We start from the raw sequence: 23,729 nt of genomic DNA on the forward strand, positions 1-23,729 counted from the left end.
TGGATCTTCTGTGGTCCATAGTCTTCATGTTGCTTCAGAAGCATAATTCATATGATTGGTGATGGGAACTTTGTCTGGTTTTAGAGAGATCCACAGAGGGAGCAGAACAGCTCAATGGGTTTGCGATATCTCTTCTACCCCTTGGCTTAGGAACACAGGGCAAGCGGATCAAGCCTGAGCGCTACTGTGCTCTACATACGCTTTGGCTGCATGAGAGGTCTGCTGGGAATTACTGCAGTCAAAACACATTATAAGTCTGTACAGCTCTGGCTTTGGTAAGGAAGCCTTCAGCAGAGTCAGAAAAAAAGAAAAAAGAGTTACAAAGGTGCACATCCATTTTCTCCCTTCGCTTCTGCATGAGCATTAAGTGTGGGTTGGTAAGAGTGGAGGATACTGTCCCACAGACAAAATTGTCTGATGGTGCTTTTCAGGATTCTTAAATTCATAATACTAGTAGATCTAGCGGTAATGTCCCTAGCATATTACGGATCCTTCTCTTAAGCAAAGCCAAAGGTGTAAACAAATTCAAGTATCCAGAAGCCATTATGGAGATCTCGTGGATTGACAGAAACATTTGGGAAAGTTTCAAAAAATGGATGACAACTTAATGTACAAAATTCCATGAGCCAAATCCTCATCTGGTTAATATAACTTACTTTTTTTTTTTTTCTGTAAAACTGAAACCTCTAGATTCATTAACACCAGATGAAGATCTGGTCCTTGTCTGAATTTTTCCAGGCAGGCAGCTATTACTTTTGCCCTCAAATACTAGCCCTATTCCTTCAATAAAACAAGGCAGCCAAAAATTCAGAAATAAGGGAGAAGGACATGGGGGGAATTTCAAATTAAAGCCAATAGTGAAAAACTGCTTCAATCTAATCTGGAGGAATAACTACTGCTTCTCCATAATGTTCTCATTAGGATGGTAAATTAATTAGATCATAAGTATAATTGATGGCAATTGATATGATTGCTGTCAATGCATAGGTTTTCTTCAGTGTCTCATGTTTTCATAAGAATATAAAGTCTTTGGTGTTGCAAATATACAGAGGAGTTGATATTAAGAAGAAAACACAGGTTTTTGTTTGCTCCTTGTCTGCAAGCAATGGAAAAATCCTGCTGGTTTTCCAAAAATAATTCCACTGAATTTTGAGAAATCTGGCTAGGGTCTGAAAAGTCTTTTTTTTTTTGTGAAAAAGAAACCAACATGGGGAAAAGTCAATTTTATTTTTTCCCTGGTGATACTCTGCTGAGACTCTCTGAGCAAAATTAAGAAGTTACTGTGGTAACTGTACAAGCTGCAAGATGCTGTTCCTTGGAAAAAGACCTTCTTAACATTCAAAGGACATTTCTGATGCCAATATGCCAAAAACTTACTTTTTGCAATGCATACCTTGTAGCTTTTAAAATGGAACTTTTGAGAATGTACTTAATGCAAATCTAAATCCATGTATTTCCTCTAGTTCTTATAAGCTTGACAAAGTTACACAGACTCTTTCCTTTGTCTGGTGGTCTGTGTGAGAGATATTGTCTGTACTGCATCTTATCATGAAGTGACACCCACTGTACTTCCTGTGTTATGTACTGACACATATTCATCAGTATGTACATTTGGCTAGATTAATATACACATTTATTACTACACAACAAACATCTTTAAAATAATGGGTTCCTTCAAAAAGTCCCAGTGCTCTTAGGGATCTGGACTTAGTAGACAAAACACAATAACTCAGAGTTGGAATAGAAACTTTGAGCCCTGGATCATCTAAGTGCACAGAAACACATGAGAAACTCTAAAGATTGCATGAGTCTTTGTTGTAACATGTGGAGCCAAGTAAGGTCAGTGGAAGTTTTTCCCCTGACTTCAGTGATACCAAGTAAAAAAAGATGACAGAGAGAAATCTGTGTGTTTTATAGCTTTGGGATTACCCAAGGAATTCACTTCTCAGTAAAAATTTAACTGTTGAACATCATCAGATACACTGAGTGGTGTTCTCATCTCAAGCCCACGTTATATCCAACTTTGTCAGATACTGGTTTTTCATAACTATTTTTCAATAATTAGATAAAAGGACTTTGTCTGGGATTCTGAGAGTGTTAGCAGAAGGCCTTAGAACACAACAGCTGCTTGGAGGGGTTTCCTGACAGGCTTTGTTCAAAGTGAATCACAGCCAAACAAAACATTACTAAGACTGAATTAGTACTAGCTAGAAAATAGGATGTTTAAGAAACCACACATACATATCAGGCACTTAAGAGCTGATCATGGACAAGATAAAAGACATGCCAAAGCAGTCAACTTGTGTGAAATACTCCTACCCTTCCTGCCTGCCTGCTTTCCCAGGCTAATATCACACAGTCTGCCTGCATCGCGGGGCAACCTGAGTCGCAATGGTTAGTAATGGTGACCCTTCCAGGCAGAACCACTGTTTTGATCACCTCTCATCCCAGCATCCATTTCCTCCTTAAAATAGTAGCAGTAGTGGAAGCTCTGGGTGGCTTCATGGACTCTCTGACGCTTATTTCTTTTTCTTTCTTTGGTGTGTATGGAAAAGAATTATACTTCCATGAGAGTTATTTTATTTCTGCGTTTAGGTTTTGTTTTGTTTTGGGATTGTTTTGGGGTTTTTTTGATTGTTTGCTCTGATTCCTGTGCCCAAAGGCCCTTCTAAAGATGGTTTCAGTGTTGTCCTCCTGAAATAAGTGCAGCTTAGGGAAATACAGAGGAAATTCCATCTGATAACCCAACTTATTTATTTCTCCATCAGAGAAATCAATGTAGGATTAGTCCTTATTCAAATAAAACCCCAATAAATTGTAATGAGGCTGCATAAAGATCTTTAAGATTATTTCATACCTAATAAGATCAAAAAGCCTTTTGAATACGTGTACTTGATAATCTGTTGCTGGCAAATGGTAAGATATCAGTAGCATCTGGTAAGATATCAATAGCTCCACAAGGCAAACATGGGCTGCTGCCTGGCGAAGTCAGGTATCTAAGAATGAAAGGCAGGGGCTTTCCATAGCTTTAAAGTATTAACAGCTCAGAAATTAAAAAAAAAAAAATTAAAATCAAGACCTGAGTCTTCAAATTTACAAGATTTGTTGAAGTGTTGTGACACTTCTGCAAGTAAACTATGACATCACTTTTGTCTTCTGCTGCTGTAGTTGTTGCTATCACTGTGCTCAAGAAATATATTTTTCCTATGAACCAGCCCTGTTTCTAAACCAGTAAATACCAGCTAAGGTACCTCGGTAGAATAGTGATAAATGGGATGTAGCCATTCCCAGACAGTTCATTTGGCTTTGTTTCATGCAGTGAACTCTTGGTTTTGGCAGGGAGTTTTCCATAAAAGTGGAGCCTAAAAGTAAAAGTACATGTCAAGTCCTTTTGGACTTGTGTATTAGAGTATTAGATATAGAATTTGGAGTTGCTAACAGCTTCCTTACAAATAATATCTGCATATGATTAATAGAGTTCACTGTTTTCACATACCTCTCTACAACTCATGCAAAAATGCCTCTGGATGAAGTTCATAATTAATGGCATAATAAAATCTTATTCTGTAATATCAGAAAATTATTTATTACAGCAGATGTATGCATTCACCCAGAAAACAATAAATTCTTGTATTAGAGGCATACTGTGTTAGATAAAGTAATGAGGTAAAATTATCCTTGATGTTCTTCAGGTGTTCATCTGAGAACTTTAATGAAAATTAAATGAAATCACCTTTTGGTACATTTGCTTTCTTATGTGTTTATCTGGGTACACAAAATACAAAGAAAAGAAAATTAATACAGATGGAACTTCTCAAAATTCTTGTCCATTTAGAGAAAGCTAGGTTTAGTCGTTAAAAGACACGCATTGATAATCAAATATACAGGTCAGTTACACTTCCGATTTTGTCATTATGGAAAAACACTGCAATATGCCCATTATATTCTATGTTTTTTTCCCCAAATACTTCATTAACAACAGTTCCATTACCATCATTACCAACAGTTTCAGTGTGGAAACAGATGTATTTCTCCACATGACTATGGTGTATTTCAATCGCCATGAAGGAAAACCACTACCATAAGATCAGCAGTTCTACACAGCAGTTTTGCAATGCTACAAAAACTCAGTTTATTTGCCCTTTTTAATCTTAAAAAAATCTTGCTTTCTAAGTCTATCATCTCGGGCATAGTTTCCTCCCAATAAGGAAGTTTAGGTCTCTAAATATCACATGCAATAGTCTGTGCTGGAGTTTAAAATAGTTCGGACACAGTTACAAAAATGTCATGTACTTACTGTCCAAAAACATGACTACTTTTTGTGATATTACTTTTTCAAAAATTCACTGAAGTAAGTGGAAATGTTTCGACTGATTACATGAGTTTTGGAACAGATTGTGTATGTCTTCAAGCTGGTTAAAGTTCTGCCTAAGGAAAGATTACAGGAATATGACTCCATTTTAAGAAATTAAGAAAATGCCTATTTTAAGAGATTTCCATTTAACTTTTTTTTGCTGGACAGCTAAGTACTTCCACAAGTCGGAAAAACAGCTGAGATAAAGAGTCATCTGCTTACCAGATTGAATACTTTTCTGCTCTATCTTCTTATTTTATTCTCCTAAATGATACTTTTCTTTACAAATATTTAATGTCTAAAAATATTCAAATGTCAAGGAAGAAAACTGAGGGAATTATTTGACTAATATTTCAATATTACTAATATTTTGCAAATAATTAGTTTAATTAAAATGATTCAGTAAGGCTTAATTAACTATAAGTAAATTCTGGCATTTGCATTGCAAGATTTAATTGACTTCTTTGCCTTACTAATAAATACTTCCCTTTCCTCACATACAGTAGACCAGAAAACTGCTGGAGGTAAACTTCTGAAGTATAGAGAATTGTCTGAGCTTCATGACATCAATTATAGGCTAATTATTCTGGCTTCCTAATTTCTGCTGGTTCCAACCAGTATTGTAATGTCCATGTTTTGCAATGGTATCAATAAATACATTAATGCTAAAGCAATAAATATAACCCATTAAATTTACAGCAGGTAATTCCTAATGAAATAGATATAAAATAAATAACCTTTTTCATGTCTTTATGATTAATAAGATATTCTATAAAATGAAATTTTTCATTAGAAAATTATAAATTTGTCATGTGTCATGTAAATAGCAAGATTACCATACAGAAATTCCACATATGGAGAGCAATCTGTCATGATGATCTTTTTCACTAATGAGTACATATGGTTTTTCATCATGTTTTCTCTGAACACTTGTACCTAACCCACAGCATTCCAGAGCAATCAGATATTGTGGCAACAAGCCCACACACAAAAAAAGTAGAACTTTGCTTAAGCAGGGAAATCAAAACTTTGCTATCATATATATATATTTAAAGTTTTTTCCTAGGAGGACAAGGAGCAAAAGCTTCAAACTGTTTTGAAGAATGATGATTGATTGGCCATAAGAGGGTTTGCAAAATGTAGTGCCTGTGATAACAGAGAACCAGAGTAGATGACTCAGTCCTGTATTCCTGTTCAGGACGAGTCTGATTTAGTGTTAGAAAATAGCTTAGGGACCCTCTAAGAGTCAGCTGAAAAGAAATTGAATAAAGCTAACTCAGTTTTATTCATTATCTATACGTAGGCAGGAACTAATAGGTTTGGCGTATGTTAAGACGTGCATTTCATTTCTTCTCATGAATTACAATAAATATGGCTTTATAATTACTTATGCATGAGTTAGCAATCCATGAACCTCCTAAAAAGGAAGATATTTTCTTTTCTTTTTCTTGGATAGTAATGTAAACTGTACGGTGTGAATGGAGCCCGAGTTTTAGCATTATTGCATTGGCTGCTGCTACAGTTGTGGTATTACTTTGACACTTGGTGACACCACAAGTGCATTGGGTACGAGGGTCTGCCCCTGAAGAGCCTCTCTATGTGTGCAGGTCTCTATAGGAACCTCACGAAAAAGAAACCCCTTAAAAAAATCTGACATATCAAGGATATAAAACTCTAGAGATCAGTTTCATGATACAGAGGCTACCTTCTAGTGAGGCTGGATAGGCAAGAAGAAAATCTCTGTTGGCTTACCTGCACCTAGGGTCCCAATTAGCTAGACTGAAAGACTTTTCTACTCTTCCTCAAGCGGAAGTCACACAGGGGGAGTTCGTGGAGTTCTGTTGCATTTTGGCCCCATTCTTCAGGGTTACCAAGGAACCTGCAGCTGAGTAAAACCCAGAAAGGAACAGCTTTTCCTCCTGCCAGCAGGTTCATGGCTGGCCCATCTGGCATTGATCCTTCGGCTGCCAGTGCTTTGGTAGCAGAGATCTGTAAGACACTTCCTTCCAAAGGTCTGGGATGAAAGGCAGGAGCGGAAAGAGAAGGTTATCGATCTTGCTGAAATGCTAACTGGAACTGAAAGATTTGGGACATGGATGGGAACTGCTGCCGCAGTGAACATACATACTTCTGTGTAGCACCTAGAAAATATCTCGCTCACTGCTGAAGAGGAATCCAGATAAGCAAAAGGAAATAAGGCATATCTTCCATGCTCATACCCTTGCATCATGCAGAAAGACAACCTTGAGGAAATGTAATGTCATTATCAGGGGGAGAAAATGATAATTTATATTGTTGCAGTGTCCGTATCATCTTATTTCCTGTTGCTTTTATGTAATTACAAGATTTTGATAATGTTAACAACTTTGCATCCAATTTTATTATTCTTCACTCTTTCTCATGTGTTTACACAGTGATATATAGCACAATCAAAACAACTTATTAACAAACACAACAGAAGTCCAAACCATGCACTTTTAAAAGCCATTGCAGACTTTACCTGCTTGCCAGCAAACAGAGAAAGCACACATGGAAGTTCCAATGTGCACGGGACTTTGTCTGTTCGCTTTTCTCTGGATTTTTTGGTATGAATGTTCAGGCAATAGGTTGTAGGTCATGTGCTGATTGACCTAAGTGGATGACCCCATGGGTAGGAAGGAAAACTGCTCTTCTGATGTGTCCACTCATCTACACTTATCTTCTGGTGGTGTTTGAGGAACCATGTTGCCTTTCTCTTCTCTCTCCGGGCCTTCTTCCTCTTTCTCCCTATGTCCTGCTCTTCTCTCCTGTCTCCTGGTGCATCTGGCTTGTGCCCTGTCCTTTTCAGTGGGCCATCTCAATCTTCTCCTGTTGCAGTTGAGGCTTGTAAGCATTATGTAAATACCCACTGACCCCAGCAAAAGATTTTTGCCTGCTAGCTGAAGAGAAAATAGAGACATAGAGAAGGCTGCTGATGTCAGGACATGGTGAGAACTGGCTGTGTTGAGGGTGACAAGAAGACAGGCAGGGCAGGGGCCTCACCGGCAAGGGTCCAGTCCCACACAGTGAGAGCCATTGCCACGTGAAATTAGCCTCTGCCGACTCACTCTGCATTATCCCAGACAATATCTGACATCTGCTCTGTGTAAAGCTACCCAGAGTGTCTCAACTGAACTCTCCAATCTGCAGGATAGATGTTCACCAAATCACAGCATTTAGCAGAGCTGGGCTTGGACCGAGGCATTTTCCAGCCCGTCCCTTGAAGTGGCTGTGTCCAAGGCTACTAAAGGGAGAGCTAAAATCAGAGCACTGCTTATGAAATTAGTTCTTTCCAAGTATTTTTTTTTATCTGAACAAAAAAAAATATGTATGTTTTCCCCATATTAATGAATCTTTGGGGAAAAAGGATAGGCTTTGCCTTGTTCCCATTTTCTTTTGTAGGTGATAGAATACATAACCAACCAAGGTGTCCTTTCTCTGCAGTTTGAGCTCTTCATTATTTTTGCAACACTGCTAGGACGGAGAAGGAGTCCAGATTCCCCTATCCACGCCACAAGTACATAGACTGGAGTTAAACTGCAAGAAAATGGGCTGTTTTTCAAGGATCATTATAGTAAATTTTTCTAAGCTGTGCCAGCACTGTTCTGAAACTACAGCAGGACTTCATGATGAAGTACTTCACTACTAACTTAGGCAAACTTGACTGTAATAACAGTCCATACATTTTCACAGAATAAGCAAATGCCATGACTATTAGATTTGGTTGTTATGTCTAATTTGAAGTCATGTCTAGAAAACAAATTGAATACGTCAATAGATCAAGAAAGCATCAGACTACCAAAGTTTTTTCCTCACCAACATATGTCTGAAAATTTGTTACCAGTGATCCAGGCTCTAGTGCTTGTGTGATAGATGTTTTTATCAGCACTGGGGGAAAAGTCAAAGTGGAAAAAATTACAAGGCTTGTGTTTGTAGCATTTTATGGAATGACATAAGGTTTATTATTGTTTAGTAATATTAACGGGTTGACATCAAGAGGGAGATTTATTGGAACCATTCTAATATCAAGATGCTTCTGCAAACACAAAAATAGATTTAAGACCTGAAGGGTATCCAGGATCATTTCAACGTCACGTACAAGTTTGGCAGTCCTCTTTACTTTGATTTATCTGCTCTCTTGCTGAGTCCATAGTCTCCAAGACTGGCTCCTTGCTGATTATCATAGCATTATGGATTTCACTTGTTGTAAATGGGAGAACTATTTATATAATATTTTCATAAAACATTATTTTATTATTAAATCAATGTTTATATAATACAAATTGTAACAATAGTTATGAATTACTATTTCCTTTAAACTACATCAAATCTTTAATTGCTTTTTTTTTAAATTACCTTTTCTAGATATTTTGTAACTGCACCAAGTAAACTACAAAAATGCTAAACAAAGTAATGGGAATACAAATAAATTTCAGCTGACAAAACAACATATAACTTAGGCTATTATTTTCCCTTCTTCTAAGTATAATACAGGTTTCACATACCTTTCCTGTGTTTATCTAGATTTTTCTTCCCTAAGACTTACGATTACAAGGACTCAAAGACCTTTTTTGATTAAAAATTTCACAGACATCCAGTGATTATCAACGGCCATTTCTGAAAATCATTGCCTCTCAGAGATAAAGTTTATCTAGTGTAGTTCTGGTATTTTCTACCTTTCACCATTTTCCCACTGTCTGCTTTTCACTTCCACAAGAAATATTTTTGAAAGTTATTCTCCTAATGTTGTTGTGCCTTGTCTTCTATAAAACTGCCTGAAAAGAAAATTAGTGTTTTTCAGCTTTCTGCTGTAAGCATTTGGCAGCACCTTCACGCCAGTTTGACTCATTACACATCCCAGTTTCTCTTCCCTTGTACACAGCAACAAGGGGAAGTAAAATAGTTTCAAAAGCCAAAATGTATGTTTGAAACAGCAAGAATAGATGAGGAAGCAGATAGTGTGTGAAAATATGCTTGATATATTTAATCTCTGATCTATTGACCCAAGCTACAACATTTGCAAAAACATTTAATGACTTTCTTGTGCTGATGATCTAAGTGAATTTATTGTCTATAAATCCTTCCTTAAAACTCACCTCTACCCTTATGTATGCCCTGACCTTTGCAAGGCAGCTGAGTTGGGTTCTCTTACCTAATTTGGTCATCTAGAAGCCGTTTAAGCACTAAACATAGACTAGTTACCTGGGTGCCCTCTGCAGTCAATGGACACGACCACATGCAGAAAGTGATTCGGCATGTCCTAAAAGATGTTGGATGAATGACCCATTTCATGTATCTGTCTCTCTCCATGGACTAGGGCAAGAGCCTAGGTCTAAGATTGAATGCCTTACTTTTATACAGCTAAAGTTAGGTGAGATAAATCCCACTACTGGCATTTTTATTGGATTTATTGTCTTGATTGAGATAGTCTTATTGTTTCTTTGTCTATTCTGTCTTGTCTCTGGTAACTATATATAATCCTGTTTATTCTAGACATACATTCTGTTGTTTCTTTTTCTCCTACATGTAAATTTTAAGCTCTTTAGAAGAGGAATATGGAGTAGTCCATAGGCTTTACTTCCCCCCCCCCCGCCCCCCCAAAAAAAAGAAACCAAAAAAAAACCCCAACAACAATAAGGAATAATTCTGGTGCCAATGAACAACCATTTAACACATATCTTTTAAACAATCTGTTATTGCTGATTTACTCAGTAGAATTTATAACATCTGTTCTTGAAAAATACCCACAAATACTTTAAAGACTGATGCTGGAAAATCTTACTTTCACAGTTAGTACTACTGAGGGTAATGGAAAGATTTATATAAATAAGGGTTTGAAATCAGTGAGAAGACATGCAAAAGTAAGACTTACTTGCAAAAGTAAGATTTGCTGCATTGAGCCATTAATTTACCATCTGCAAATGTGGCCCAATAAAGATGTATTAAGATTTACCACCCAGTAGTTACAACTCCACATTGTGTTATGTGATAGCCCATAATTGAATAAATGCATGGTATTTCTGAAGGATTGTGAAGGGGTATAGAAAGATTGCTTTTTTTACTGCTCTTTTAGTGAAATTTCATGTATTTGAACAGTGTATAACTGCAAGCTACATTTATTCCTTTTCCCACTTTTAAATTAAAATTTATGAAGACAGGAGCCAGAAACAATATCTCTGGATACATTGAATAGAAATTCTTGCCACCTGATAGGATTAAACCTTCAACAGTAAAAAATAAGCATCCTTTTCAGAATGACTAAGGCTATAACAGCTTCTGAAGTTGTTGATTTAAACAATCCATAATGACACTGTCCTCCTACACTAAACCTACTGGATTCTAACAGTCCCCATCCCAGCCTGTGAAATATATCCACATTATGCCAATTCTTGAGAAGATCCTTCTAATACCATTACACCTCACTTAGTCTTTTCTCAAGTTTTCTCATTATAATTCAGAATTTCATAATTTTAGTTGGTTGCAGTGAATACTTTGGGCATTTGGAATAAAAAGAGGTTTTGTTTCGTAGAATAATTTAGAATCATTTAGGTTGTTTGATACACTTGAAGGAGAATTATACTGGAAGGAGTTTGAAGCAGACTCGAAAGGGCAGTTCCTTCTACCACATCACATGTGAAGAAATAACCCAGAGGGAACTCCCTTCCTTGCTGAGCACAAAAGGCCAGACTTTGTGGAGTACTGAACCAGTGACAGCTCTCAAAATTTCTCGGCAGCTACTCTTCATCCTCAGCATTAAACATGTAGCTGTACATGCTGTTGAACACATCATTTAAGATAGTTCCATGGAGTAACTTCTGCCAGCTTCAACAGGGAATAGATATTAACCATAATTAAATAAAAATAGTAACCCCCTTGACTACTTATGTAGTATTTTAAATATCATATTACTCAGCTTTGCAAGAAGAGTTCATAAATATTGAAATGATAGGTTACTATATATGTGATTGAAACATCTACTAATTAATGTGTCTGTGTGTTTAAAATCCTTGGATCAACCTGGTATTTTTCAAGGGTTCAGAAACCTTGTGCTTGCCTCCACAGGAACATTTAAAATCTAATATCTTACAAACTTCATGCTGATTCTGTTTTTTACAAAGCAATCTAAGACTATGTTATTGGGGAAATCACTTTTAATAGAATCATAGCATGATAGAATCATTTAGGTTGGAAAAGACCCTTAAGATCATCACATCCAACCAAGTCCAAACTTGGACATCAAGTCAAAACTTGTTTCTGTTGCTAGAGTCGCATTTTACTTTTTCCATTGTGTGGATATCTGGATCAGTCATTGACTTCCATGGAGGACTATTCACAATGAAGCCACTTTTGACCCAGAATTTCAGGGTCTGCCTCTCTTTGACTATGTGCGTACTGGTGGAAAGCTTTCGGTCTCCTGGGTCTGGGTATATGAACCCATGACCAATTTTCAGAAAAACTGTCACCAATGTGCAGCCACATCAACCCTGGCTCCAGTGCCCATGTTTTTGTGCAAACAGAACGGGGGATTCACCAAATGGAAAAGTGCTGCTGGGCTCCTGAGTCCCACCTCTGATTTGGGTGACTGGAGAACCCGAATTCTGGGGTTCAGACATGGTGAGAAATGCATCCTTCTCCCTTCTTCAGTTTCTTTAAATTCTCATGCTGTTGCCAAGTCAAGTTGTTTGAATATTTTCTTTGGTGCTCAAGTGTTCCTTGCAGGATTTTCTTATGTAATGATTTTATTGCCTTATATTTACTTTTGCATTTATAAAAGATCCATCTCTTTTTGATTTAGGTAATGAAGTTCCTTTTACAGTGAGACATCTCCCTGTATGCATAGGTACATAGATCAGCATAAATCTTAAAATATCCATAAGATTCTCTAGTTGTTTTTTCCTAGTCTATGAATTGGGTTCTGATAAAGAGGAACTGATTCTGCTTCTGTTTAAATCCACAGAATAACTTTTAATTCCCCTCGGACAGAGATGAGCTCATCATGATACTGAGAAAAGTTCGTTTTACTCTTTTTTCCCTAGCAAAGTATGTGTTTTTCTATCCTTCTGTAAGACTGAAGTATTTGCCAATATTTGAACTTTATTTAGGCAAAGCTCCCATGAATAGGGACATCAGTATAGGACCTAATGACTCATTTTAATAAAGGGAGGAAAGCCCCCCAGTCCAACAAACCCCTGACATCTTTTACCAGCTTTTCTATTACCCTGCTTTTCTATTAGGGAAAAGCAATAAGTGATATTCCTCTGCTCCTCGTGTGAATACCTCAGTGCCCATGGGTTGTTCCTTTGGACAGTAGGATGGGTGCAAAGAGTCTCAAGATGCTGCCTTTGAAAATTTGATTAAGGCTGTCTACAATCCAGCAGATGGGGAGGCTGTGAAGGATAGTCCCTCTGTCTCAAGATGGATTATTGTGCGGGGCAGTATGAAGAAGGCTTAATCCCCTTGGTTTCTCTGACAAACCCACCATGGTCTTGCTTGATCTATGTCTTGATTTGCACTTTTTCCTTACAACTTTTTATTTCTCCTCTGTCATATTAGGACTTAAGTATTAAAGTGGAATAACTGATACATTCCAAATTCAGTGCATGAAACTTCCCTGCCAAGTCCCACAAACAAAATTACAAGGTCTGGTAAAATCTTACAACACTTAGTAGTTATTAGATCTGTCAAATGAATCATGCTTCTGGGGAATCAGATGTTGTTAGGATTTAAAAATACATAGCCGTAAATACAGAAAGATAGTATATCAGAATAAAAGTTTACTGTTTAATGAATTTGGGCACATGATTTCTTCAACCTATCCTGTACACAGAATGTAGGAATAACAGAAATGTAGCATAACACAGATAATAACTATCATAGCCCATGCTAAGCCATTATATGACAATCGCAATTTATAATTAATACTGGCCCATCTCTGGCAGAAGGAGGTCCTTTTTTGGATGATTTCCAACTCATTCTTTGTGTCCCTAGGCACAGACTCACTGCAGAGTGTCACAAAGATTTCTTGCTTCAGAAGCAGGAAGGATAAAACAATGTGAAAAAAGATTTTAAAGCATTTGATACAGTGAAGCTTAAAACAGATTCATTTTGTAAAATTTACAAAGGAAAAAAAGCATATATTGAAATATTTTCCTGCAGTTCCTTTGATTGTTGAATTCATTCCTGGGTTTTCCTTTTATGTGTAAAACATAAAGAAATATATTATTGGGCAAATACAAACAGTGTAACCAAATTTAAAAAATTGTCAGTAATTACCATTGGATTTCTCTTCATTTGCAAATTCAGTATGAGCTCTGAAGAAGACAGAGACAAATCCTATTTGTTCTATTTTTTAGAGATAAAGCCCCTTGCAAGAATCCCTTGTATAGCAAAGCTTCAGATGGAAACGGGAACACAGCCTAACTCTAATCCAATTTTGAGGCCTGCTCCTGCAAATAATTGGAGACTACTGGAAGTCTTCAGCCCTTTGGTGGTATCTGGTGTCTAATTCAACAGCCACATTGTAATTTAAGCAAGTGAGAGATCTCATTTCTTATAGTATATGCTGTATAGAATGGGCTGGCCAAACCTGCCATGGATTATTGAGGGAAGTGGCAAAAGTCCATATTCTGATACTTTTGCTAAGTTTAAGTGGCACCTTATTTTAGAAATATCTCTCTGGAGCCAATGAGGCTCTTATGCTTATCTCTGCTGGAAGCTCTATGTCCATACTCTACCTCTATAGACCGGACAGCTCTGTGTTCTGAGATAAGCGTATAACCACCCACGGTCTTGATGCAATGGCACCGTGTCAGTTAATCTGCTGTACTGATGACATCAAGCTACCAGGCAATTTTTCATCTCTTTCCTATGTCGTCTACTACAAAGAGGAACAGAATTTAGTAGCCCTGGCTTCCAGTATCCCACAGGTGGCAAGCTGCAGTGTGGAGCTGGATTGGGAAGCACACCCAGCTTTAGCTGCCTGCTGCTGAAATCAGTGCAGGTATGGCCATTGTGCACAGCCGTCAGTCTGTTCCTGTAGAAAAAATCCCAACCCAACCCCAAACATTCCAAATCTTTTAAAGCAAAAGAAATAAACCTCACAAACCCCCACAAATGAAGAAGTAAAACAACAAAAAGCACCCCTAACACATTTAATAGGCAACTTAAGTACTTTTTCCTAGATGTCCGGTATTGGAAGTGCAACAGCTTTGAAGGAGGACATACATGTCAATGGGATTTTACCTCTTTAATTATATTCCCATTACACAACAGAAAGTGGCTTAGATTTAGGTTTTATGGTTTTTCTATTGATCTTAACTCTGACTAGTAAATTTCCTTCTGCTACAAAATGTTCTCTGATGTTTGCTATTGTAATCACGACCCTTATGTTGTCTCTTCTGAGAGTGTTATGTTTTAAAATTCATTGACGAGAGGGATCCTCCTTCTTCATTGTTAAATTCATTAAAACCAAGAGACATAATTAGTAAATGAAATACTCGTTTCAAAGAAATTTAAAGTTCTGAAGTTTTAACTTGTATTTTGTTTGTCTTCCATCTGATATAATTCTGGTACCTTCTTATTGGAAAAATAGTGTCAGGAGACATTGGTGATGTAGCTTGTATTTCCATTAATTCATTCTTGCCAGATAAATTATTGCCAGATCTTCTCAGTCACTGTCTTTATTAACTTGGTTAAATTTCTCCTTTGGGTCATTGTCCAGTAGTTTGTCCAACTCACTGGGCTGCTGGCAGACTGAAGGATCCAGTGTCCGGAAGAGTACTCTAGCAGGGAAGATGATGAAATCATAACATTTGTGGGATCACACTTTTTTTAATTGAGAGACAGGTTTATGAAAAACAGTCACTGTGGATGCATTTCCCTCAGAATACAAAGGACAAAACAACTCAGTTTACTAAAATAATTTGTTTGGGTTTGACTAGTTGCTTTCAAAGTCAGTTTTCCTTTGGACACAAAGCTTCTATTCACAAGAACAACCTCAGACTGCTCTGTTAGCGAGGGGTGGTGCAGTGTTCCTCCCACTCAGCAGGACCCATTGAGAGGCTTAAGGTTATCTTCTTATTTGTATTTACTGCACAGTAAAAGCTTCCTCCCCATCTAGCTTTCTCCCACCATGTTCTCACAAGTCTGCATAATGAGATTAATAACTAAAGCTTCAAAAGGTAACCAGATCAATAAGACTTTGCACTCCTGAGCTTTTGATGGTGGTGAAGTAGGTGTATTCAGCATCCTCAGCTAGTTCCCATAAAAGTCAGGAGAAGCTCCTGGTGCTTCAGATGGAGCCTGTCCCAGGCATTACATAGCACCTTAAATTACAAATCTATTTTATAAAAAATGATGCTAGAGAAATGTCATAACCAAGTTATATTTTTATATTGTTCTGATTTGTTCCAGACAAAACATATCAAATTTACAAGTGGAAAGGAAAGCTATCTCCCTTCTCAGTCCTAATGTTTTAACTTGCCAATACTTGGCTCCATCAACTTGTTTAGAAGCTGAATGTCATTTTGGATTCTTTCTCTTGTTTTTCCAGTGCGTTGTCACCAGCAGGCCAGTTCTGCCACCAGAAACACTTGGCAATCGGATTGTCTTCAATAGCTCTGCACACATACAATGGATTCTGACATTGTACAAGAGACATAACAGAATCCATTTCACTTCCTTTGGTCTCCTTAGCTATGCAGAGCTAGCAGGAGTCAAAAATAAACCCCCAACTTCACAAGCAAAAAAAATCAATATGAACACATGCAGACCAAGGCTGCAGCAACAGCAGCCAAACTTCTGCAGGATCCTGCGGGAAGCTGCCTTGCCTCAGAAAGCAATGGGAGGCTGTGCCTAAGGCACAGGCAGTCTCTCTCTTACCCGTTTGCTGCTCCTCAGACTGTGCTGTTGAATGTCTGGTCCACTCAGCAAGGTTGGATCTGACTTCTCCTGGAGAATTGGCCCCCATTATATATCCATCTTGGCACCCATTCAGCCTGCAGTCTTTCTTCTCCGATTGCCAAAAAGCATGCTAGTAATTCAGATACACTTGAGGGTCTGGGATATGAATAGCTGGCCACTGGGAACAGTATGAGGACTTTATTGTCTTCCATAGCCTACATAAACCAAGAATGATTCGCCACATGTAACTGAGCTGGTTTTGGATTTTAAATCCTAAGGCATCAAGCCTTCCAATCTATTTCAATTATATTTTTTTCTTTCCATTGCTCTGGGGGAGGAGAAAAAAGCTTCATTCCAGCACAATAGAAAAATCAAGGGTTATCAAGAGGCAGTTCAGGGATTGTTTGTGGCCTGTTAGGCAAACTTATGCAGTCGTTAAGTATACAGTCAGCACACCACTGAAAATGGGTCATTTCTGTATGTCTCTTGGGACAAGGAACTTAGCAGCTTAGTCAGATGGAGAGTCATGCAAACATGGTTAAAAAAGCAATGTTTTTGTAGACTGCTTCAAAAATCAGATCCAAAATGTGCAATTCATTCAAAAGCTGACCAGAGAGAGATGGGGAAAGAACATAGTTAAAAATTAAAACATTGGAAGACAGATGGAATTTTCTCCAACAATGTGACAAAGAACTGACGGTGAGAGTTGACTCTTAGTGGATTCTGCTGTATTACGCTTTCAAAGCCATTAAAAGAACTGTTGAAAAATTAACCACCATGCAGGAGTTTAAGAAATCTCTCAACCATGTGTTTATTTTTCAGTCATGTCACAGCTTTATGCACTTAAGAGAGAGAAGTAATCTAACATTTGTTTAAAATAACAGACTCCCCAGCAGCCCTATCTCTTATATAGTCTAAAAATAGCAATATTAAAAAACTGTCCATCCAGTTGCCTAACTGGACTTGTAGCATATTTATGTGCAAGACGTGTCTTACAAACCTGCAGAAGAAAAAGAGGCTGCTCTTCTCCTAACTGTCAAAGCTATGGGCAGGTTTATGGACAATGCCATTGCATTATAAATTACAGTGGAAACCTGTATGGGCACAGTTGGGCACTGCCCGCCCGCCCTGCTTTCAGCCAGTGTCAACATCTCCTCTGTTCCTCCTTATTTTCCTCTGTTCCTAATTCAGCCATATGTTTGTGTTTTGTACATGTAAGTGAAGTTAGCAGGAGCCTTGCTGCTAACTTCCATGGGATTGAAATTTAACCCGCTGTCTACCTTTCTGCTTGTAATATTAAGTGAAAGAACTGGAATTTCAGCAGTGCTTTTACAGAGCTGTACATAGATCACTTGGGTGAAATTCAAGCCTGTTGCAGTCAATGTGGTAGCTATTTTTTTCACTACGCCTCTGTTTAGCCCACACTTGAGAAGAAAACACACAGACACTGAAGTATTATTTATTTAGCACAAATGTCAGTTGAAGGAATTGAATGGTGGAAACTACTTAGTTGTTTGTATCCTTGGTCACAACTCTAAAAGCTGCCTCCAGAATGGCATAGCGCAGAAATATTATTCCTTCAGTCTTTTTTCTCTATAGCAGCCTCCTTGGTAATACCCTCAATCATTTGGAAATTCAGCAACAGTGCATTATAATACTGTTTTGAGTATTGAGGAAAAGCATCTGCTGTCAGTGCTAACCTTTGTTTATTACTGTGAAAAAAACACAGTAGCATGTCATGCAGATCTAATTTGAGAATTGCAGGTTGAAATTATTATGTAATTTCTTTTGTTTCCACCCTGTTCAGATGTTCTATGACGATTCCTGTGTATTTCGTTTTAAAGTGTTCATAGGACTGTTTACAAGGCTTTGTTTAATTACTGTGTAGTGAGATACTAGATACCAGAACTGAATTTACCTCAATTCCTCACCACCACGAGGTTGTTATAACTAGATTTGAACTTCAGAAAATTCAAATTGTTTCAGTGCTCTTTGCTGTGCAGATAATGCAGTGCATTCAGTTGCTCTTTAAATCCACTGATTTGTCTGCTTATTAGATTTCAGCACCACACTGAAGCTGCACCTCAATTCATTAAATTGGTGGTATTTATTGGGTTTTGTATGTTGCTTTTAAATGGTTTCCCTTTCTTTCTCAGGCAAAACAAGAAGCAAAGGGAATTAAAAGCCTGTGTAAGAACACAGAGGAGGATAGTGGCAGTCCTAGTAATATGCTTAGGTCCCTTGGCGCTCAGTCCCATGCCACTGCCCTTGATTGTGCTGCCATTTGGCATCACCTGAAGAGAACCCCAGGCACCTCCTCCTGTAAGCTGGGCTAGCGGTGATGCAGTTTTACAGACCTAGCTTTCAAGGGAAATTTTCCAGTACACACCTGGGATGACACTGGATGGTAGATGCAAAGTTTTATTTTAACATGCTTGCAGAGGCCTAATATTCAGCTCCACAGTCATTTTCCTAGAACATCCATTCATTTCTGCTTCTAGAAGGTTGAAGTAATGCCCTTTCAATACAGAGGTCCACCTGTAAACTACGTGAACTGCTTTGGGAGGAAGATGGAACATATTTGCTTTTCATGAAAACCACAAATATATATGTGTGTGTATATATAGTTTATTTTAGGGAGTTTTACGTGCATTTTTTTAAGAAATATAAATATATATATACATATATATAAATGCTTAGTTCTAAAACTCAGCTCTGAGCAAGGAAACAAACTGGTCTGAGAAGCCAAGCAGCCTGTGCAACCAAATCTAAAACTCTTCAGTTTCTTGTTGTAAGGCTTCAGGTGGGTGCTCCTGATCACACAGAAGCCTATGCACTGCAGCAGTTCCTATAAGAAGTGGTTTCACCAGTTTTGCAACCTTAATAAAAAGTCATTCTATCATAGAGAAAAAAAAAAATCTTATTTTTAAAAAACGTGGCATGGTTCATCTGTGTTTAAATTACTTTTAAGAATAAACAAAATGAGTGTTTTCAGGAACACCAGTCCCTGTCACGTAGCTGCTTGTGAGGTACCTTAGGCTGCTGTGCTTCGGCTTCCCTGAGCAGTGAACGCTGGCACCTATGGAGCCAGCATGAAGATGCTTATATAAAAGTATAACACACCCATGACACGGGAGGCAGAATAACTCTCCTGGATGTTTGCAGAGCCTGCTGAATTTTAAAAAACACAGTAGTTCTGGAAAACACACCATACGATTAGTTCAGAAAGAATTTATGTTTCCCTTCAGATTATATGCTCAATATTGGCAGGATGGTCAAGGAGGACTATTTATCATACATAGTAGTTGCAAAAAGTTATACCTTATTTATAAGAAATTTAAAAAGAAGGCTAAGTTAATAAGATGGTTAGAAAGTTAAGCTGGTAAACTAGCCATATACTTTAAGACATCAGTAGTCAAATGAATAGGATAAATATGAATAGGATTGAAACTTGAGTTTAAATTCTGAATTTGGGATGACTTGTGCCTGCCCTTCTCCTTCCTCCCTCCTCTTTGCTCCTCTTCATTCGGCTGCTCACAGTGGAAAATACTACTGGGGACACAGCCACAGATTAGGCAGCCAGAATTTCACTTTGCAGTAAGTGTCAGCAGTTCCTCCTTTTCTTCTCTTCACAAAGGGATGCTCTTATCAAGTGGCTTTCCTGTCGAAGAGGAATGAGCAGGCTTTTTCTTTCTGACCTTTGTTAAGTAACTTGAAGTGCTTTTCCTTTGTTTGTTTGTTTGTTTCTGCAGTTCTCATTTTCAAGACATTTCCTGTGGACTATCCAAGTGCACTTCAAATGTGAGAACCACGTATGTGTGCGCAGTGTCTCACTGCATGTCAGCTGTCTGAAACGAAACAAATCAAATGACTGACCCTTGGCTCTTAAACTAGTTGAGTGCATTCATAACTGTGCCAAAGTTCATGCTGTTAATCCTCTTTGAAACTCCAAAATTTAACCCTATTTTGGAGGTCTCGTGTGGGGTTTTTTTGCATCCCAGTCCTCTTTCCCAGTACAGCTCTAATCTTGGCTCAGACAAGAAGATACTGCCCACAAAGTGCTAGTTTTTCATGTTAGTCCGGTGTCAGCCTTCCTATCCCAGAATATGAACAGTTAATGTGTTTCTGGAACAACTAAGCCCATTACATTTATAGTTTCACAGTCTCCCTATGAGAGCCTGTGAACCTGACCCTAAGATAATTTGCTAGTACAGTTTTGCCCCCTTATTAGGTTACCTTATCATACGTTCTATTTGGTCCCAGCAGGCATTGGGGTGCAGTGAGAATCGGGTGCTCTACAAGGGCAGGGGAGCCCTTCCCTGGCTTTATTCTTTATTTATGATTGCAGCTTTGGTTGAGAAAAGAAGAACATAAGACATTTCCCTCTCTACAGCAGAAACCACAGTGATTTGCATACACTCTGATCTCATTTGAATGTGTTTTTAACATGGATGTTTAAGATATTAATAGGCTACTTTTAACTTGGACCTCCCTAAATATCCTCACAGTGGTATTGTTACTGTAACAGAACATACTCCTACGTGATCCTACTTGGTTAGGCTTAAAAATACTTTAAAAACAGAAAAGAAGAACAAAGTCTTTGTCTACAAATGCTAAAACCTATCTTCATTTATGAGAAACTGTCGATGAATTGCCATGGAAACATTTACTAATTGTCCATGTAGCTTATAAAAATAGTGACAAAAAAAGGTGAGATTTGTCAAGAAATGACACTTTGTGAGATTTTACCTGAACCAGAAGAAGATTGTGAAGAGAGGCAATGTGGTATAGCAACACCTTTTCTTCTCTAGACTGTCTCTTGCACGCTGAGACCACCTTGATGTCTTCCCTAATGAGACCACATTCCCATTGAATAAGAGTAGTGTCACCATGTCCCTTGATGCCTGTTTACAACCCATCCTTCAAAACACAGGGGTTGGTGGACTGCGACTTCAATGAAAAGTCAGGACACTCCTCCATTCTCTATCATAGTTTTAAGAATTTGAGTAGTCACATTTCTCACTTTGTTTTTCCATTTCTTTTTCACTCTCTGTAACAATGCTCTTTTCCAGTTCTAGGTGTATCTCTTCTGGGCTCAGTGTGATGCAAACCCATTTGTAGCTCTCACCCTGTGAAATTTGCAAGGTAATTTAAAAACACACAGCAAATCAGGGCAGTAAGTAGAAGAGGCAGGACAATAAAGTACATTAATGTAAAAGTTGTTAGTCAGAAGTACATCTTGAGAAGCCCCGATAGTTGTTTGTTTTTTTTAAAAATCATCATCTTGAAGTACTACTGCCAGAATCTGATATTAGCCATTAGCGTTCCATTGGCCAATCCAGGAGGCATTTGGGCTCTTAGGAAAACACACTGGGCCTCTCTGCATCTTTAAGGTCTTGATGTGATTAACATCATGTAGCAAAGGGATCTATCTGTTCTCAGAAGTCTTTCCATTGGTTTAAAAAAGTTGTGAAATGACAGCACTGATTTTGTTCATGGCCAGTTCAGACTGGCAGCTAGCAGAAGGGTAGTTATTGACCTAACCAGCTTGTGTACTACTCCATCTAAACAATTCTTTACTCATTACATGGGTCATTTAACATGGGCAGAAAATGGAACCAAACACAAGGAATTGCTGTGTTCGCTTGGTTTCCCGCTCTCTTCCCATTACAGAGGATTCTGTTCCCTACCAGGTCCCTGTGTGAACGAACAAATTATGCCTGCTCTTAAGTGAAGTGGATTCCTTACCTACTAGCAAAACTGCAGAGCTTAGACTTAGTTTCTGCTGTAAGGCTTTCCTCCTTCGTGTTCCTGCAGCGAGTTATGAGAAGAAAAATGTGTGTGTGTATATATATATATATATATACACACACTTTGCCTAAAATGAGACGGTATATGGAAGTCTGCTATATGGACATTCAGAACATATATGACAGCCTATTACTACAGAAGAAATCTTGAATAAAATTGCCATTTCAACCACTGCATGTCTAATATTGATTTTACACCAGTGAGGCCCCCTAACAGAACGATAACAATGGAAATTTTCGGTGTGCTTTGGATCAGAAAGAAGTAACAAAATTGCTTTGTATGTTCCTACTAGAAGCGTCAGGAGCCCACGTTACTTTAGTCTCCGAAATCCATATTTTGAAGCATGAGCAGCTGTACTTTCCTATAGGCACCCAGAGTATCACGCAGGGCTTAGTTACTCTCCTAATGCCACTCCTTGCAGATTTCTCCTAGGGATGACATGAGGAGAGAGAGTTAACTAGAAAGGCCAGAGGGAGGGAGGGTCGGCGGGCTGGAGAGAGCGGGAATGGCCACAGGAGAGCTCTGCGGCTGGCAGGAGGGAAGGGCGCTGTGGGAGCGCAGCCCGGGAGCCGGGAGCTGTCCAAGCAGCCGCGCTTGCTTCGGTCGCTGGGAACCACTGCACGGCCCAGGGCTTTTCTCTTTCTGAAATTTTTCAACTCCTAAACCTGTCTTCTTAGAGTAACAATGCCAGGAGAGTCCATGAAGTGATCTGAACAAAATTTCTCTGTCCCTTTATTTCTTCTTGCTGGATAAATCTTTTCCTATGGTGAACTGGCTGAGGCAAAGCTCATGGCAGAAGCTTTGCTCCGGATGAAGCTTTACTAGATATTCACCTCAGAGGATAATTACACTACAGTCATTTCTGGTTTAAATATAGCTAGTTTAAACCTAACTCCAGTATAAGTTGTGTGGCGGCCACAGCAATGACAGGTCAGCACGTGACCTAGCAAGCGAGAATACATCTTTCTCCATAAAAACTTTGGCTTATTTTTTTGCAATGTAGGGAGGGCATTACCCTTGTTCAGTTTCTGTCACGCACAATTTTTCTACTAATCTGTTGTTACTCTAACTTCTCAGAGTGTGTATCAGCATTGTCAAAGGAAGACTGAATAGCAAAAAAAAATACTAATATAAACCACACACATTTTGCAGAAGCATTTGACAGTCTCTATCCTGATTTATTTTATTCTATCTTGAAGCAAAGTGTCATGTCAAGGAAAGTAATTAATATCAACACAGCTTTATATCCAGGTAAATGAATGCGTGCACAGATAAAGCATGAGTGAAATGAGATAAAATACTCTGCTTGATGATTGAACATTGAATAAGGTTGCATTGAACAAGGAGATGGAAAAGTTTTTCATATGAAGGCTGATCAATGAAAAAGATTAAATGTTTTGGGATTGCTACTGATTCACTATCAGAAAGGTTTAGACAGCCGGACTATTAGACATTACATGGTGCAACAGTAATACGCTGAATTTTAATTTTGCCAGTGACTTAGGTCTTCAGTGTCCACTCAGACAGGTAAGACTGTCTGAAAAGGTGAACTAGAAGACTACTAAGGATGATAGTAAACAGAGGGTTAAAAATAATATGCAAAAAATAATTCCAAAAAGAAACCTAAAACTCAGGCATTGCCTTA

Source organism: Numenius arquata, chromosome 7 (genome assembly GCF_964106895.1).
Source record: "Numenius arquata chromosome 7, bNumArq3.hap1.1, whole genome shotgun sequence".
In the NCBI taxonomy this organism is placed as follows: domain Eukaryota; kingdom Metazoa; phylum Chordata; class Aves; order Charadriiformes; family Scolopacidae; genus Numenius; species Numenius arquata.